The sequence below is a fragment of the Gorilla gorilla genome, chromosome 6 (genome assembly GCF_029281585.2).
Source record: "Gorilla gorilla gorilla isolate KB3781 chromosome 6, NHGRI_mGorGor1-v2.1_pri, whole genome shotgun sequence".
Classification (NCBI taxonomy): domain Eukaryota; kingdom Metazoa; phylum Chordata; class Mammalia; order Primates; family Hominidae; genus Gorilla; species Gorilla gorilla.
This window is the reverse complement of record NC_073230.2, coordinates 131,548,607-131,564,112: the sequence shown is the minus strand read 5'-3', so window position 1 is coordinate 131,564,112 and position 15,506 is coordinate 131,548,607. Positions and strand designations below refer to the sequence as shown.

The 15,506-nt window shown below is 34.9% G+C and overlaps 1 protein-coding gene and 1 long non-coding RNA gene across 10 annotated transcripts in view; one reads left to right on the top strand and one right to left on the bottom strand.

Moving 5' to 3' along the window:
* Positions 1–7,923, bottom strand: part of LOC109027820 (uncharacterized) — a 53,616-nt gene extending 45,693 nt beyond the window's left edge. The window contains exons 1-2 of the long non-coding RNA XR_002006899.3: positions 7,735–7,923; positions 4,262–4,360 (exon numbers count right to left, since the gene is read on the bottom strand). This is a non-coding gene — a long non-coding RNA (uncharacterized lncRNA). The remainder of the gene's footprint in view (positions 1–4,261; positions 4,361–7,734) is intronic.
* The window catches only part of CADPS2 (calcium dependent secretion activator 2), a 568,074-nt gene that overhangs the window by 352,012 nt on the left and 200,556 nt on the right, over positions 1–15,506 (top strand). The window lies entirely within an intron of this gene.

Here is a 15,506-nt window from a genome sequence, read left to right as displayed (position 1 = left end):
AAAAATAAAACATATTTATTATCTGGTATACTATTACCTTTTTAGAGTACTCAGCTACTACTCTAATTAGCAAGCTGATCCAAACATATGACTTGTTACATCTCTGACATCCAGATATAGTAGATTAAATACATTTGAAGAATCTATCACATTAAATAATATTCTTTAGTTCTTACAACACTATGTGATAGGTATGATGATACCAACTTACAAACAAGATCACTGAGTCATAAGGAGGTTAAGAAATTTGCCCAAAGTCATATAACTAATAAGTGACCATGATTTGAACTCACTTGTCTGATTCCAGAGCTTATTCTCTAAACTGCTAGGCAACACCACCTACTAATACAAAATACTTTTCTCTTTAAGTGATCACTGTCAGTTCACGATACTCAAGTACCACCAGAGGCCAGGCAACTCAAATACTTGTGTGAAGTGATTAGGTTAAAAGTCATGAGGACTGGAAGTATCAGGATTATAGGAATCAGGAGAACATGTCCTGCAAAAGGGATTTCAAAATACATTTTTAAATGCTCAGCTTTCAAAGCACATTGGCAAGCCAGATTTGGTCCATGAGTCACCATTTTTTATTTTTTGGTTTATAGAAACATCCCTCCCCATTACTACTTTTGAATAATTTAGAGGCTCTGCTAATTACCACATACTCAGAAACAGTATTTGCTTCTTTTCTTAGTGGCTAAGGAACCTTGGATATTCACATATTTTGAAATTGATTTCATTGAAATAAGAGAATGAAAGGAATTAAAAATGCACTTTTTTCTTGTTTAAATCTTTCTTCATGTCATTTATTAAAAATAATGACATTTCCATTGATGTACATTACTGTTAATCTGCCATCAAATCAATTATCTCTTCTGTGGCTATCTGAGACCTGGCCTATAATTACTCAATAATTTACAAACTCTAAATATTAGGGTCTTGAGTTAGGACATAAAATTCGTCATCAGTTTGACATTTATTTCTCATCTCAGAATTGTATCAGTTTGTAAGTTTGGCATGGTGAATATCTCCATTTATAACTATGTCTTAAGCCTGTGACTTTGTAGTGAATTATATGAAAAACAAATCTGCATAATATCTTTTAGCCTAGTAAATATATTTGCTCTCTTCTGTGTAGTTACTTTGCTGAAATATCACTTAGAGACTATGTTGGGAGGCATTGTTGAAATAGTCTTGATATGTTAAAAGCTTAGCCTATTTTGAACTGATCATATCAGTTCAAGGAATTTACCTTACTACAAAAGCAAATGATTTGGATTGTTCAAATGTAAGATTAGGAAACAAAATCCCTCATATTAAAGTTGTCTAGAGTTTATATAAAAATCAGAATCATGCTTTTAAAAGAATTCAGGTGCAATAAATAGAATTCAGATCAGCAAATGTTCAGACTCCTAAATCATTGGCAAATTAGGTAATACACAGAGCTGGAGATGTGAATATTATATAATGAGGATAATAAAGGAGTTGAATGTGATGTGCCTTGGGTGCATGTTAGTAGCTAATTCCAATATGAATGCTTTGCAATCATTTGCCAGCAGAGATGCATGCGTTCGGCTAAATGGAAATCTTGGACGTTCTCTCATACACCCCATTATTTGTAATTGAACACCTGATTTCTATCATGCAACAAATTAACATCTGCACTGGATCTGTCTTTTATGCATATGGATACACTGATTAGAATTTTGCAGATAGGCAGATACTTGAAAACAAAAAGACAACATTGTGAAACACTTCCAGCCATAATTTTTGATTACATATTGAGAATCGTTTAATTATCTTACTCCATGTAATTAGCTCTTCTACTTAGGTCAATTGCTTTTTTTATTAACATGACATGTTAGCAATTTGTTAATTGGCATAAAATAACATGAGACTTTTCTGGATATTTCATATGAGAAATACCTGTGCTTAAGGAAGCTAAGGGAAACACAAAGAGGTAAATGCATTCATTAGCCCCATTATAGTATTTGCCGGTGCCACAGCTTGGTGCCACCAAAAGGTGTGCTTCTATTCTTTGAATTTCTGTCCTTCTGTTAAGCAGTGTGAGTTTGTTGATTTGAGTGGTTACAAAAATTTAAGACCATGGGTGTACATTTAAAATAGAAGAGTATTTTCTGAAATTAAAAGAATGATAAAGAAATGGATATAAAAATGCTAGCTGGTGGCAGGGAGCTAGGTAGAGAGTTACATACATTCAGGTAAGACAATTATTAATTGTTAAAGAGATTTGTCGTTATCAAGCCTTTAAGCTCCAGGCTATTTTTTTAACTACTGCTTTATATTAATAATTTCTACATATTAATAAAGATATTATTGGTTTTATCTAGAAAGAAAAATTGATTTTCTTTCAAGGAATTTCTCTAGCATCTGGCACAAATAGACAACTGCCAGTATCCTACATATTAGATATGTAGGAATTTAAGAGCTAAAAGAGATTTGAGGGTTACTTAGCCACACATCTCTAGAGGGCAAGAGTGATAGGCCTTTCTAAAAATGGGGGTGGGGGTGCGGAGCATTTATGTATTAACCCTGTTACTGAGTATGTTATGGGCAAAGCACTAGGTTGGGCATTCTGACAAATAAAAAGATAAATTCGCATAACCCTATCCCAGTGAGAAATGTTTAGTGTTCCTTTTTTGTAAGTAATGTTTTTATCCACTTGGGGGCACTATGATCAAATTTAAAAAGCAAACAAGAAAAATGTTATTTTGGTTTATTTCCATTAAAATTGTTTATCGTACTCTCAGGAAATATAACTGTATACTTTTAGATAAAATACCTTTTAAATATACAGAGATGGTTGGCTTTTATTCTTTTCTTTTTTTTAAGTTTCAGAATAGGTTAGGTACAGATTAAAACAGCAGTTCTCAAAAGTGTGGATACTGGATACCAGGCCAGCAGCGTCAGCATCACCTGAGAACTTGAACATGCAAATTCTCAGGCCTGATCTGTCGATCTGGAACTCTGGGAGGTTGTGAGGTTGGCGGGGTAGGGGGGTGGGGGTGGGGAGAGGTCGGAGTGCGGCAGTGTGTATATTCACAAGCTGTCCATGTGAGATTTTTGTTGCTTATTAACATTTGAAAACCCCTGAATTAGAATATGTGCAATTTGAAATACTTTTTTATTTCCAACTCTTTAAAAATTATCAATTAGCTTATTAATATGTTTGGAATGTTGTAGAAAATGTGTTTCTTAGGAAAGTTACCTACATTAGCAATAGATAAATAAATGAGCCTGAAGACTTAAGGTAATTTTTTTGCCCATGATTGTGCAACTGTGTCCATATGAGTCAGAGTAGTTAGTTGAATGGTCATTTTTATCTCCTCCTCAAAAAGGAACAATTTGAGATAAATCATTTGTTGTATTATGTAGAAAAATCAGCCAGTTGATAGAATTTCCCAAATCTAACTTTTTGCGATGATGTCGGGGCATAGCCTAGATGTCAAGATAATGCTAACAGGCTAACAGTATTTTGTTTGTTTGTTTGTTTTGTTTTGTTTTTTTGAGACGGAGTCTTGCTCTGTCACCCAGGCTGAAGTGCAATGGCGCGATCTTGGCTCACTGCAACCTCCACCTCCTGGGCTCAAGCAATTCTCCTGCCTCAACCTCCTGAGCAGCTGGGATTACAGGCACCTGTCACCACGCCCAGCTAATTTTTGTATTTTTAGTAGAGATGGAGTTTCACCATATTGGCCAGGCTGGTCTTGAACTCCTGACCTTGTGATCTGCCTACCTCAGCCTCCCAAAGTGCTGGGACAACAGGCATGAGCCACCGTGCCCAGCCTGCTAACAGTATTTTTTAAAACATCTCTGTAGTATCTTTATACTTATTACAAGGGATAATACATATATTGGGTCATTTGATCCTCTGGATAATTCTTTGAAGCAATTAGGAAACCAATCGTTATCTCCATTTACAATTAGAAAAAACTGATTGAGACTCAACTGAGACCAGTTTTAGAATTCTTATCTGTAAGTATATTAGTATAGGGACTCTACTCATTCTCTTTTTAATAAGTAGGTAATTTTGTTTCCCCATTCTTAAGAGTTAGTGGGAACAACTAAAAGAGAATATTGTTGCCCTTAAGAGAAGAACTTCAAACCTCTAGTTTTAGGAAGGAGAATCTTGCAGGTGTAGATGACTAGACTGTGAGGCTGGAACTTGAATTCTGAGGGTTCCCCTCCTGGGGGGATTCTCACATCCTTTCCGCAATACTGTGCTTGACCTCAGACGTACCCTAAGTTCACCTCTTCTTCTTTCTCTTCCATTGTGGACACTCTTTTCTTTGACGCTCTCTGCAGTTAAAGCAGTGTGGAACTTCTGAAAGTCTTTATGCTAAAGGACAACAAATGAGAAAGTAATCACAAAGAATATAATAAACTACCAGTACAGCTTGCTGTCACTGATGGATTCTGAGCTGTTTCTCTACTGCAGTGTGTGACACTGTATGCTCTCTCAAGATTGCTGACTTTAAATGGCACCTCAGTGAGGCTTCCCTACTACTTAACTCTTAGTTGTTGTTGGTTTTTTCTCAATGAAGATTCCTATCTTACGCCCACCAGGGATGGCATTCTATACATGTGAACACTTTCCCATTCACAATCAATCCAGCATCTGGCACAGGAGGTCCCTCTCCCCAGAATACAAGGAATGGTCTTGATCCTGTTGTTCCGAGATCAAGACCATCTCCTCCGTATAAAAGAGGTAAAAAGCTTACTCGAAGACAATTTTTTATATATGGTAGCTGGAGGCCATTGCTTCAAAATTAAATAGAATGCTAAAGTGAATCTTGTAGCAAAGTCAGAAAGTATAAATATTTAATGAATATTGTGTATTAATAGTTATGTGTAGTTTTTAGCACAGTCTTTTGTAGTATTAAAAGTATCAGAAGTTGGTTATAACTTACTGTTGTCTGTAGTGATAATTGAAACCTTATAAGATTGTTATATTAACTGAGATATGTAAAGCATAAAGCACAATACTTAGAATATAGAAAATTTATCTTTTAAAAGGTAAGTTGTTATGAGGAAAATGATGGTGATAAAATGCAGTGGGGATAGTTATTTTAACAACATTAGTAGAGTATACTATGGCATAGAATATTTCATAATGTAACATAGTCTCATTTTACTCACTTTTTAAAATTTGTTTTTACTTTCAGATAGAGTGAAGCTTAATTAACTTGAAAGTTAGTGAAAAAAAAAAAAAAAAGCTAACTTAAGCCTAACTGGAAACCTTTTCTTATTTCAAAGCTTATTGTTGAAAACTATATTGAAATTTGTTAGAATTTTGTGCTTTTTAGAGTTCACAAATATATTTTATTTTTAGATTACTAAGGATCATTTACTCACCTGTGTTCATCTGTCTGAAAGTCTGTCTTGTAGGAACTACCATGGTAATTTATCTTTACCTTTTATAATATCTTCTACATTATTTTTGTATTAAGTATGAGGATATCTTCTGTTCTAAACTGCCCAAAGTAAATATTAAGTGAGTCAATTATTACTGAATAGCACTATTTCCAAAATATGTCTTATAGAGTCTAAAGTAAGTTTTTCATGCCAGTTTTCTAATTGTAGATCAAAGGAAGGAAATAAAAAATTAAAACCTCTGAAGAGTTAAAGATTATTTGGATTCTAATCTATTAACATTATAGTGCAATTCTTGTTAACTTTCCAATTATTTATGTATCTCCCTGAAAAGCAGATATAAATGTGCCAGCAATTGAATCAAACCTCATACCCAGGAATGTAATTTTGGCATGGATCTTCAAGCAGGATCCACATTTTATTTTCCTGTGGAAAAATAACATACCTTCTTAATTGAAACTGAATAAATCTTATGTTTCTTTTCAATTCTGCTGTTTAGATGGTGCCATCCAAAAGACAGGGAGGAAAAATATATTTAAAAGTCATTTTCTTCCAAAGGCTGATTTTCCTCCCATTCCATTTAATGGTTGTTACTCGTTAAGAAAAATCCAGAGACACCACCAGACTGGCTTTAACTCTTTTATTCTTTTCTGTTAAGTAGTATTGTTCCTCTACAAGTTCATGTAACAGATTTCTAGTCTTTATCCCTAGTTTTATATCTAATAGGAGAAGGATTTCTGCTCATAATAGTTGTAAAATTAGGGATGGGCATACTTTTTTCAGTGAAATAAATGCCTTACTTATTTCTTTTACTCCAAATGTGTTTTTATGCCTCTTTCATTTGTATGCCTATGAATGTATGAGTCTGTGAAATGATTCCATTAAAATAGAAATATTTAGTTATTTGAACTAATATATCTTAGTGTTGCTTTTTGGGGTGGGAAGGTACTGATTTCCTGTGCTGAAATGTGCTGTAAGAAAAAAAAAAAAGAAAAGGAATTTATTTTTCTCCGAAAAAAAAAAGATTTTGTTTCGGAGTGGTTTGTAAGGAACAACTTCACAAGTACCTTTGGACATGGCATTGTAATTCTTGTTGGACAAAAGTAATAATATGTATATGTCCAGTAGATGGCACAAACATTCCCCCAAATAGAAAATAATTTTCTTAAAGTATAAAACTTGGTATTAATAATAAAAGTGGCACTTATTTAAGTAGAATTAAGTAATCTTCAACACATTTTCTTTTTCAAAAATGTAAAAAGAAAAGGTTAAAAGGAAGTGAAGTGGTAGTTCATTTTGGACATATCAAACTTGTCAAGAAACTTTATCAAATTAATATAGAAAAACTTTAATGTTTAGTAGTTTATGAATAATCAAAGATATCACAAGGTCAGTTTTAACAAAAAATATCCAAAACTTGAAATTTGGAATATGTTGTGTAAATATCAAAAGCTATTTTTCCTACTATCTTGGTTTCATTTTTATGTGTCCTACATTTGTAAGCAGAAGCACTGTGAATATAGTTTTGTCAGCAAATAAATAAATGGAATTCTTAAGCTTTAAGTTAAAAAGGAAAAGAAACATTATATAAATCTAGTCCTATGTAGTCCATCCTTACTGCACATGGATTCTTTATTACTGCTGGCTTTACTTAGTTATTCATTCTCCTCTAAATAAAGATACATGAGAGAGAAGCTGAATGTTATAGTTTTTGTAGTAGTCTAAAATTTGTTAGTTGGTTGATAAGTAGCAATTTCTTAAGAACTTAAGAAATTCTGTAGCTTGCAACATAATACAGGTACTCTATAGAAACATTGCTTTTATCTAATGAATAAGAAGAGCTAGTTTTTGTTGTTGTAATGTGTGACATTGTAGGTATTCTTCATGTTAGAAAAAGATATACTTACATTCTTGCCCCATTCTTGGAAAGCTTTTTTTCCTTAAATGGGACAAAGCTGGAAAGTTTATTACCATCTCCATACCCCAAAGAGTCCTTCAAACAAGTTAAGTTGAAATATTTTCTGTTCTGCTTACCACCACCACCACCACCACCACCACCACTAATGCCTTCATCTACACGGATGTGTTTTATAGTTACAAAGGCCCGTTTCATACATCATTCCAGCAGATTTTTGTAATGACCCCATCTATTATAGCAAGGGAGCTAATATTGCTATTCTTGTTTTACAAATGAGAAAAGTAAATCTTATACCTGGCACTTAGCCATTTAGAGAATCATTTAGGTTCTCTCTTTTTCTCTGTTTGTCTGTCTCTCTCATTATTTTCACCCTTCTCTCCCTGTTTTGGGGGAAACATTTATTCTCCATTCCCAATACTTACTTCCATGTAAGGGATATTCATTACCGTAATGAATGTTCTCTGTTCATTCTGCACAAGTCTGTCATGGGCAAGATCTTCTCATGGAACAGCCTGTCCTCTTAGCACTATCTGTGACTGGGCTGGGGAAAATACGTGTCATAATAATACTGAACCTCATAAGGAAGCCCACCACTCGCAGGAAACACACACACACACACTCTCTCTCTCTCTCTCTCTCTCTCTCTCTCTCTCTCTCTCTCTCTCTCTATTCAATATTATCTTTACCAGTATTAAAGGTGATGTTTTGTACTCTGTCTACTCTTTTAAGTCAATTCGTTCAGAACTCAGGCAAAGAAAAGAGATACTGAATTACTTGGTCTCCTCAGAGATTCCAACTGTCAATATCAGACAGTTTTTTTTTTAGCATATTAGTGAGAGTTAGAAATCTGGTAGCATTTTGAGATCTTTAGACATACAATATATTATGTTCCATTTTGACTGAAAGGTCCTTGTGATGCTATGAGATTGAAGCCATTTTCAGCAGTGGTTGAAGAGCCCTGGAAGTCCCTTTTCGGCATAAAGGGGCTTAAGGTGCACTAGATTCCTGAACCTCCAAGCCTGTTTTCACAGCAGCTGCTCCACGCTTCCTTAGTGTTTTCATCATTCACATTAAGTTCAAATTCAGGGTAATATTCTGCTGCTAAAATTCTGTGAATACTCTTGATCTAAATATACTACCTTTATCAAAAATCCAAAGGCTATCCAAGACTTTTTAAATTTTTTGATATATGTTGTATAATTTTTGCACAATATTTACTTCCTTTATTATAGTTTTATTACAATTGTTCCTAATGACAAACTAGGAAAAGACCATTCAGTCATTCCAAAAATGTTTATGGAGTGTCTGCCATATGAAGGAACAGTGCTGGGCAATGAGGATAGTGTGGTGAGTCACAGCTGATACGGCCCTTGCTCTCATGGAGTTTGCAGTCTTGTGTGGGGAGTAAACATTAGTCAAACAATCTGCTTGCCATGACTTTGTGGAAGAAATGTCTACATGTCACCTAGTTGGTACAATAAAGGAATATGACCTAATTAGCAATGCAGAAAGTTCTGCTCTGAGAAAATGATAGTTGAGCTAAGAAGACGGTAGTAAATGGGAAATATGAGACTCAAGAACTAAATCAATTTAAAAATAAGTGTTAGAAATGGATGAAATTGTACAATGTGTGGGACAAATGGGATGAAACAGACTACATGTGAACAATTGGAAGAGTAGTGAGAACCCAGAGAGTATTTGTACAGAGGAGTTCTTCGCGTCAAAGGAAGACAATAAAAATATCAAAGAAGACCAGGTGGGATGGCTCATGCCTGTATTCCCAGCACTTTGGGAGACTGAGGTGGGCAGATCACCTGAGGCCAGGAGTTGAAGACCAGCCTGGCCAACATGGTTAAACCCCATCTCTACTAAAAATACGAAAAATTAGCTGGGCATGGTGGTGCATGGCTGTAATCCCAGCTACTCAGGAGGCTGAGGCATGAGAATCACTTGAACCCGGGAGGTGGAGGTTGCAGTGAGCCAAGATTATGCCATAGCACTACAGCCTGGGCAACAGAGTGAGACTCTGCCTCAAATAAATAAATAAATAAATAAGTGTATCAAAGGATATCAACACAGTGTTTATCCATGTGAGCAACTGCAGAAATGTCTCTGACCAACTAACATGTCAAGAATTCAAGCACAAAGTATCAGAGAAAGTTTAGCAAGAACAAGAGCAAAGCTGTATCCTCAGCCTGGGGTATTGGGCAGCTTATCAAAACAACTGGTGGCACACAGCTCATAATGATATTTTGTCAATGACTGATGGCATATATGACAGTGATCCCATAAGATTATAACCTTTTTTACTGTAGCCTATGTTTAGATATGCTTAGAAACACAAATGCTTGCCATTGTGTTACAATTCCTACAGTCAGAAGCTGCACAGGTTTATAGCCTAGGAGAAATGGGCTGTACCATATAGCCCAGTTAATTTTTCAATTAACCATAATATAATAACCAGTTAATAACTCAATTAACCGTATGGTCCAGTTAATTTCTCAAAGTATGTGCTAGGTATGTAGTAGGCTGTACCATCTGGGTTTATGTAAGTCTACTCTGTTACCTTCTCACAAAGACAAAATTGCCTCGTGATGCATTTTTCAGAAGGCCTCCATCATTCAGCGATGTATGACTGTATTTAAACACAAGGGAGCAGGGCAGGGACTGAGACACTGAAGCCAAAGGATGATATCAGAGCTGGATTAACAGCAAGCGCATCTTACTGCTCAGTTCCTCCAGCCTTGAATCAGAACTCCACAAGCCTCCTTGACTACCGACAAGATTGGTCACAAAGTGTAAAGTTGAAGTTCAAGTGACATAGTTTTCGTCGAAGAGGCTATTGGGAAGGGAAATGTGTGAAACATGCTGAGTGTTAGGAGGAATTTAGGTACCTTTGTAAATAAGTTACATGAAGATGTTACTCTAAAGACAGACATAGTTTGTTTACTAAATTTCAGAGCTCTGCTAAAATGTCCTCATTAGCCAAGACCAGAGAGCAACATACTAGAAGAAGAGGCCTTTCAGGAACCAAGCATAGTCCATGGAGATTATGATCAAAATTTTAAAGAAAACTTTTTAAAGATTTTTTTTTTTTTTGAGACAGGGTCTCACTGTGTTGTCCATGCTGTGGTCCAGTGGCACTATCATGGCTCACCATAGCCTGGACCTCCTAGGCTCAGGTGATTCCCGCCACCTTAGCCTCCTGAGCAGCTGGGTCCACAGATGCATGGCTAATTTTTTTATGTTTCTTGTAGAGATGGGGTTTTTGCCATGTTGCCCAGGCTGGTCTCAAGCCCCTTGGCTCAACAATCCACCTACCTCAGCCTTCCGAAATGCTGGGATTATAGGCGTGAACCACCACACCCAGCCCCAAACATACATTTTTATAGATACGTAGTAAAAATATGTTACAAGTGAAGATGGTATTTTAATTATGACTAGGATATTAGTTAATTCCAAACAATGTAAAAACCCAGTTATATAATTTTATTGCTTAAAGACTCATTAACAGTAATCTAGTCCAGTTAATTTCTCAAAGTATGTGCTAGAGAACATGACTGTTACAGATATTCTATGGAAAATATTCTGCACTTTTGGAGATACCACATACACTATTCTCCCCTACCTTTGCACATGTCTGCTACAGGCTCTTAGAAGTCCTTAATAAATACAGAACTTGCTTAGTTTTGTTTAACTGAGTATTCCTCACATTTATTTGCCATTCTTTTTCTTCACAGTACCTCCTTGTATCCAGATGTTCGAAGACACACACTGTGGAAAACACTGTATCTCAAACTGTCATCTTAATTATTTTTTTAGAGTGTATGTAGTTTATAGAATGGGCATTTTATGTACATATTTCACTTGAAATTCTGAATATGAAAAAGGGAGACCTATACCTACGTTTCCAAAAAAAGGAAATGAAGGCCTAACATATTTGTGTTAATTCAGGATTGCCTGTATTACATGTAATGTTAAATAACATTTGATCATTTTGTTATATCTTGGGAATAATGTGCCCTAAAAGAGAATGTATTTTTATTAGTCAACATGATATGGTTTGACACATAAAAGCCTTTGCTAAACCTTTTGTTTCTTGCTAAACTATTTACGTTTTCAGGGAAAGGAAAGCTTAATAGAGTATCTCACAAAAATGTCTAGGATTTCATAAGTAAATCATTTCCTTTTAATTGTTAGATGCCTCAGAGACTTTTTGCCAAGAGATGCAAAATGTCCTTTTCTTTGGAATGTGCCATAGGCTTACTCCCAGAGACATTCAGATTTTCACAGTCCCAGTCCTCTTCCTAGAGGATGGAGGAATAGACCTCTCTGCAAGTTTGCCTGGTTGGGGTAGAGGGGGCTACTCAGTAAATTCTTTGGACATTTTTCCCATTTATTTACTTCTGAGACATTTTATAATCAGCTTGGAAAGCCTACTAATTTTCTTTAACTTCTAGCAAACAGTGAAGCATGTGTAGACAAAAATTTTGAAGGGTATTTAAATTGAGGAAAAACATGAAACCATTCTTTATGAAATATGCCTCCTGTGGTAGAATATATTGAGGTAATGCATATATTAGTTAACTTCATTTAGCCATTTCACAATGTACACATATTTCAAAACATGTTGCACACCATAAATATATACAATTTGTTAGTTGATTTTTAAAAATAAAAAGGAATAAAGACCTAACATATTTATACAGTCGTATAAATATCAGCACTGATCATGAACCACTTAAAAATATTTATCAAGGTACTTTTTTTCTGCTAATTGAGATATAAAAGAATGCCAATGACCAGTTAGCAAAGAAAAATATCAGGAAAAACTGTCTTTTAATAAAATATTTATCTGCACAGTTTGATTTAGTTGGGTTGTTTGGCTTATATTTATTGAAAACTACATTCTATAGAATTACTTAATTATTTTTCTAGTTGTTTTATTTCTAGGTGACAGTGCATTGACATCTATATTAAGATATATCCTTTAATAATGATCAATTGTAAAATGCTGGAGAAGATATGGAGAATGGGAACTCTTATATACTGTTGGTGGGAATGTAAACTAGTACAGCCATTATGGAAAACAGCTTGGAAGTTTCTCAGAAAACTAAAAATAGAACTATCATGTGATCTAACAATCCCACTAATGTCTGTTTATTAAAAAAAAAAAAACAGAAATCAGTGAATCAAAGGGATACCTGTACCTCCATGTTTATCGTAGCATTGTTCTCAGTAGCCAACATATGAAATCAACCTGTTTATCGACAAATGAATGGATCAAGAAAATGTGTTACATGTACACAATGGAATACTATGTAGCTATAAAAAAGAATGAAATCCTGTCGTTTGCAGCCACATGGGTGAAACTGGAGGTTATTATATAAAGTGAAATAAGCCAGGCATAGAAAGACAGATGGCACATGTTCTCACATGTAAAAGCTTAAAAAGTTGATCTGTAGAGATAGAAGTTAGAATTATAATTACCAGAGGCTGGGAAGGGTGTTGGGGGTGGGGGATGGGGAGGATGGGGCTGAAGAGAGGTTGGTTAATATGTTCAAACATATAGTCACATAGAAGGAATAAGTTCTAGTGCTTAATAGCACAATAGGGTGACTATAGTTAATAATAATTTATTGTATGTTTTTAAATAGCTAGAAGAGAAGATTTGAAATGTTCCCACTACAAAGAAATAAATGTTTGAGGTGATGGAGATCCCAAATATCCCGATTTTACCATTACACATTTTATGCATGTATCAAAATGTCACATGTATCCCATAAATATGTAAAAATACATATCAGTAAAATTTTTTTCAATAAAAAGGGGCCAGATGCAGTGGCTCACACCTGTAATCCCAGCACTTTGGGAGGCTGAGGTGGGCAGATCACTTGAGCTCAGGAGTTCCAGACCAGCCTGAGCAACATGGTGAAACCCCATCTCTACCAAAAGTACAAAAATTAGCTGGGTATGGTGACATGCCTCTGTCATCCCAGCTACTCAAGAGGCTGAAGCACGAGAATCTCTTGAATCTGGGAAGTGGAGTTTGCAGTGAGCCAAGATCACACCACTGTACTCCAGCCTGGGCAACAGAGTGAGACTCTGTCTCAAAAATAAATAAAATAAAATGAATTATTTTGCAAAAAGAGAAAAAAAAGAATGATCAGCTAGAACTGCATCAGCAGTTCTTGATGTCTTATCTGAGGGTGGAATGGGGTTTTATGGTCTTATCTGGGCAGTTTGCCTTCATTCATTTTCTAGATTTTGCTATAGCAAGCAAATTTTTAGTATAGTTTTATACTGTCTTAAACTGTTTTAAACTGTTACAGTGCTGATATGAGCTGAGGCTTAACTTGGATTTAACTGAGATGAAACTAACAGAAGGTAGAACTTCTCAGGAAAAGGAAGAGGGACAATTCTGTAAAATGTGATACCTAATATAAGTGCAGAACTCTATGTTTTATGCATTTGCTTTTAGGAATCTCCTGTTTATATAGCACATAAATTTTAAGTTCTTGCTCAACAATAGGAGTTACTGGTTTTTCTTTAGTCATAATTTCTCCACAAATGTTATGTAATTTTGTTTGATGAGGATCCTTTCCATGCATCCCCACCTCTCTTTTACTGTTTCCCATAATAATTCAAGCCTATAATAACCAACCAGAAAGTATTTACTTCTAAGTTTCTTAATGCCCAGGTCCCGGTGTTGTCTGGAATCAATTTCTTTTTTCATCCTTAGTGGAAACAAGCCCCCCCCAACTCACCCCCCCCCAAAAAAAGTCTTAATCTTGTGGGGTCAAATAAAAGAAGGAATGTAGTGAAAGGAAGATTCCTTTTATGCAAGCAGCAGAGAACTTGTAGGGATGACTGAAAGTGCCTGAGGGCATTTGGTCCCTATTGGTTTTCACTTCAAATGCAATGGTGCCCACAGATAGCCTGTATTGTTGTCAGTTAAATGGGATCATGAGTGTCTGAAAGGTGTTTGAGAATGAACCGAAAATCATTTTCACAAGTGGATGATTACTTCTGCCACATGTTAACCGAACTCTATCCGAATGGCCCAGATTTTTGAGCCTGCATTAATTGCTCTTTCAACCTTGACTGAGGTTTCTCTTATGAAAGCCCTTTCCAGGACTAAACTACTCTATATATTGATTTTTTTTTTCTTTCTGTATTGTTCCTTGAAAAATGAAGGCTTGTAGAAGAAAAGGCTTTATCATTCAACATGTAAATTGATTGTTGCATTTCTTTGAATAAAGCGCTAGACTCATAAGTGATCCACCAAAATTAATAGTTCTTTTTTTCAGGCACCAAATAATTCCCATCTTCTGTATACAATTATGTTTTTCAAATATTCATTAGTGATGATTTTTCATCATAAAGTAAAACCATGAACTCTCACAGCGTGGACTCAGTGCAAATAAATTGTCATATTCTCATTTCTATTAGAATTGTGTGCTACCATTCTAATTGAAACTAAACTACAATATTTAGTAATGTGTTTGGAGAATTTTTGTGTGTTGAAGTATTCTTTGAACAATCTTCAAGTTAGAAAGGTTTGATAAAGTGCTTTTAAAGTGTTTGGGTAAGCGAGTTCTTTATTTCATTTTGCTCTTTTCTATATAAAATCTGGCATAGAGAATATTAGCTATGTCTTTACTATTACTAGAATAATATGGGATATAGTTCAAACATATTGTGATATGAAGATGAGTTAAATCTCAATTTTTTAATCGGAAAATGAGTTCTTAAAATGTCATTGACTTTTGTGATTATAAATGTTAGCCAAGAATATATAGTATTTAAAGGAAAATGGCTTAACGGTTAAACTTACTTCTGAGGTTTTTGGCTTAAAAGAAAACAAATCAGAATATTACACATGAATCTACTTAAAAAAAACACACACATTCAACCGGGTGCTATGTAAAGACAAGCATTTTAAAATAGTTTTGTCGTATAAGCATTGCAGCGTTAATGCTTGAAATTTATTTTTACTAAACTTCATTTTACTCAATAAATCTATTGCCAAGAGCCATTTTATTGGTACTAAAATACATATGTTAATGATCAGGAAATCTTTCTAAAGAAAAGTTTTTGTTCCTGCTGTCACGGAACATTCTGATGGATTTCATAAAGACTATTTTTTTGTTTGCAAATGAAAGCTTTTAGAAGTAATTGTGGTGTTATCTTC